At 52.6% G+C, this 4,101-nt stretch overlaps 2 protein-coding genes across 7 annotated transcripts in view; one reads left to right on the forward strand and one right to left on the reverse strand.

Moving 5' to 3' along the window:
• Positions 1-3,850, reverse strand: part of ZCRB1 (zinc finger CCHC-type and RNA binding motif containing 1) — a 32,794-nt gene extending 28,944 nt beyond the window's left edge. Inside the window, exons 1-2 of one of the 3 annotated variants that reach the window (XM_019514600.1) lie at positions 3,785-3,850; positions 3,400-3,579 (exon numbers count right to left, since the gene is read on the reverse strand). The gene's annotated coding sequence lies outside the window, so the exon portion shown is untranslated. Of the gene's footprint in view, positions 1-3,363 lie in introns of all 3 variants that reach the window. The other 2 variants (XM_019514598.1, XM_019514601.1) reach the window with 2 other exon arrangements.
• A 138-nt stretch (positions 3,851-3,988) lies between these two features.
• The window catches only part of PPHLN1 (periphilin 1), a 152,181-nt gene continuing 152,068 nt past the window's right edge, over positions 3,989-4,101 (forward strand). For all 4 annotated transcript variants that reach the window (XM_019514594.1, XM_019514595.1, XM_019514596.1 and 1 more), the window contains exon 1: positions 3,989-4,018. The gene's annotated coding sequence lies outside the window, so the exon portion shown is untranslated. The remainder of the gene's footprint in view (positions 4,019-4,101) is intronic.

Consider the following 4,101-nt stretch of genomic DNA (forward strand, 5'->3'; position numbering starts at 1 on the left):
TGGCCATCAGGTCCCCTCTCAGCCTTCTCTTGTGGAGTCTGAACAGGTTCAGGTCCTGTAGCTCTCCTTGTAGGGCCTGCCTTGCTGCCCCCTGATCATGCAAGTGGCCCTCCTCTGGACCCTCTTGATGCTGTCCACGTCCCTCCTGAAGTGAGGCGCCCAGAACTGGATGCAGTACTCCAACTGCAGCCTGACCAATGTCACAGAGAGGGGGAGGATCACTTCCTTGGACCTGCTCGTGATAGATCTGTGGATACATGACAAGGTGTGGTTGACCTTACTGACTGTGTCCTCACATTGGCAGCCTATGTTCATTTTGAAATTGATAATGACTCCAAGATCTCTTTCTGCCACCATGCTTTCGAGAAGGGAGTTCCCCAGCCTGTAGGTATGCTGCTGGTTCTTCCTGCCTAAGTGCAGCACCCTGCACTTGTCAGCATTGAATCCCATCCTGTTCACATTTGCCCACCCCTGTAACCTGTCCAGGTCCAGCTGTATCCTGCCGCTCCCTCCTAGTGTGCCCACCTCGCTGCAAATCTAGGTGTCATCAGTGAATCTGAACAGGGTGCTTTTCACCCCCTCGTCCAAGTTGCTAATAAAGAAATTGAACAGTGCAGGCCTGAGGACCGAGCCCAGGGGGACTCCCTACACCCCTCCAGGTTGAATGAATGCTATAGAGGGAGAGTTTTGAACTGGTTAGACCCATTTCATTGTCACTTTCTGCAACTTCATTGGTGTCAAAGGCCACGCGACATCACTTCCTGATGTGATACCACTTCCTCTGAGGTCTCTGAATATGGTTCGCCGGCCCACTGGGTGATAAAAAGTTTGTGATCCAGCCCCACATTCAAAAAGATTGGACACCCCTGCTATAGACTCTACTGCACAGACTCTTACCGTTTGGTTGAGAAAAACTCTCTCTCTTTCCATGCATCAGACACCTCAAGGCACCATGAGGGTGGGAAAACAAAATTATAACTGAATTTTTAAATATACATTAAGAACTTCTTTAAAAATACAAAGTTTTATTTACAAGCTGCCATTACAGAGCTATAATTATAAAAATGAATAACTTTGAATATTTAAGTTTTGTTAGCAAAACTTAAAATTTTACAGTTTTTCGTTTTAAGTTCCACAGTTAAACACTCATCTATATCAAATTGTGTGCATGTGTGTGTAACCTTACTGCGAAACCAACACAAAAAAAATCAAAGAACTAACCAAAAAAACCCCTCACATCTGCTAGCAGCAATACTTTCCAATAGCTTAAACTGTTATACTTCAAGAAACCAAAAACACTTGGATGCTAGAGAGAGTAATGAATAGTAATGAATGATAGATGACTCTGGTTTTCAACCTGTGGTCCATGGGGTCTAAGGGATCCACGAAAGATGACTACAGTCAATGAAAAGTATGTGAATACCCACACTCACAACTCAAAGGGGTCCACAACTCCATTCAAAATTGTTCCGTAAATGAAAAAAAGGTTGAAAACCACTACTCTAAATGTAGGCAGGCAAGGTTCTTTGAGTAGATACGATAACTTTTATTAGACCAACTGCGTAGTTGGAAAAAAGTTCTTAGCAAGCTTTTGGATGCAATCACCCTTCTTCAGGCATAGGTAGTCTCCCTATGCTATAAATCAGTGGTTCCCAACCTTTTTAGGTTGCAGACCGGCAAACCACGGACTGGAAGTGAACGGCATATTGAGGACTGTCAGCCAACCCTTTTTTATACTCAGTATTAAAAAGAGGGTTAGCTGCTGGTCTGCAGCATGCCGGTCATTTCCAGTCTGCAGTTTGCTGACCCATGGTTTGCGAGTCTGTGGTCACTTCCAGACCGACAGCCAGCCATGGCCCAGAGGTTGGGAACCTCTGCTCTAAATCTATTAATTTGAATGCTCCCCCTACTTGCACCCATATCTGTCAATGTCAAGAGTCACTACTGAGTTAGATGGACTCAGCATGGCACTTATGTTCTGATATTCACTTTGACTAGATTATACTCTTGCATCAAACTTTGCAGAACAAATAAAAAGCTGTCCAGTGTATGTCAAAGACTTCAGGGTCCTTTGCTATAACCAAAACTTGAAAATACCAAAGATTTATGCCACGAAGAAAAAACAGAAATACAATTTAGCCCCTAAGGCTACAGTTCTATACACACCTGGTTCACAGCATGGACTTGCAGCACATGCTGCTGGTCCTGAGGGTCTAGGCTAAGGATTAACAACCCCCTGCACGCATACCAGAATGTAGCATGTGAAGCCATTTTCCTTGGCACATCATAGCTGGCCTGGGCTTTGAGCAGCTGCTGCCAGCCATGGAGCCTGGACTGCTTGCAGCAGGTAGCTGGGAGGCTGCAAGCAGCCCAGGGTCTGTGGCAGGCAGCAGCTGCCCAGAGTCCAGGCTTGTTGCAGACAGGAGGATGCGAACAGCTGCATGAGGCTCTGCAGCCCCAGCGCTGGCTCTGTGGTGGCAGCATCTGCATTGTGCATCTCCAGGCAGACGGTGGGGGAGGGGTCAGGGTTGTGTTGCTCCAGGCTCCAGCCTGGCTGTGCGCCCAGAGGTACACGTGCAACAGCCACAGCCACGGAGCTGGTGCTGTAGACCGGATGCCTGGCATGGATGGCCCGGGCTCTGGGCAGCTGGAGTAGGTGATGGGCAGGCTGCAAACAGCCTCACTGGGCTCCGCAGTGCCATCACTGGCTCCATGGTGGCACCAGCGGCTGCACTTGCACTTCATGGTGCATGGTAGGGAAGGGGCAGGGGCAGCACAACCCTAGCCCCTCCCCCGCTAGTCACCTGGAGGCGCACGTGCAGCTGTTTCCAGAAAAGAAGATCAGGTCCCTTGCGGCTCCCCTGCCTCTCATGCACGAAGTTGAGGCATGGGTGAAGGTTGGGGCACTCCAGCCAAAAACACTGAGACTCCTGGTCTAGCCCGCCAAAATGGACTCCCTGGCACAGGCCTCTGCCATGAGCTACTACAAGAAGTAACTAATAGTTACTGCCTCTCCCTTCATTTGGCTCTTCCCTGTTCTTGGTAAGCTTCGATGCACCACAAAAAAAAAAAAAGTGGTGGGGCCACAAATAATGAACATGAGCAGGAAGAAGAAAAGGGGAAATAAAATGAAATATGAAGGTCCCTACCATAAACAGTGAGCAAGTGCATGGGGGAAAGGCTACACACAGCCCTCTCCAGTCAAGAAGCAAAGTACCCGATTCATCTCAGTGAATTTTCCTGTGGGATCTTCCCAGCTCAGTGAGAACACCTCCAAGCAAGAGCTGCCAACCAATGCCTGCGTCCTGTTCCCGACCACTGCGTGGGTCAGGGCTGCGCATCTGGTGCATGCAGCCAGCTTACCCGTTTCCGCTCCCCAGCACCGACGTGGATGCTTACCGCGCTGCTTCTTGCTTGGTGACGCGTGTCGCCAGCTACAGGCCTCGCAGACCCCCTCCGCCTCGGCGCCGGGCCTTTCCCGCGGGGCTGCCTCCTGCCACCACCTTGCTCTGCGGGGCTCGGCTCGTCCCACTCGAGGCAGGTCTTGGTTTTCACTTGCGTCCGCGGACAATTCTTCTGCTGCTGCTGGGAAAGACCCAATGCGGGGGCGGGGGGGTTGACACCGCGGATTCCCAGCGGGCATCTCCGCGCTCCCCGAGGCTCACGGAGGCAGCTCCAGGCAAGGGCAGGCGCGGGCTGCACGGCCGTTCACTCCGGCCCGCCCGAGGGCACTGGAGGCTGGGCGAGCCTGGGGCACCTGCGTCGCTCTCCCGCCGGGACCCACCTGATGCGGGGTCACGGCTCCCGCCCGCCAAAGCCGAGCCCCCTCCCGGCACTTCCTCCCACAACAGGCGCCTCCGCTGACGTCTAAGGAATGACCGGCCGCTTCCACCAATAGCGGGGGAGGAAGGAAGGCGGGTGCTTCCGGTGATGTGACGCCAGGCGCCGGAAATGCTGCAGGGTGGCGGAGAGGGTGAGTGGAGTTGAGTGGCGCTGCGAGTTGGGGAGGCAGGAATCGGTGCGCGAGCGAGCGAGCGGGGGGGCGGCGGCGGCGGCGGCAGCAGCGGCAGCAGCAGCAGCAGCAGCAGCAGGAGGGCAGGC

This window comes from Gavialis gangeticus, unplaced genomic scaffold (assembly GCF_001723915.1).
Source record: "Gavialis gangeticus isolate Ggan-Ray unplaced genomic scaffold, GavGan_comp1, whole genome shotgun sequence".
NCBI classification, from domain to species: domain Eukaryota; kingdom Metazoa; phylum Chordata; order Crocodylia; family Gavialidae; genus Gavialis; species Gavialis gangeticus.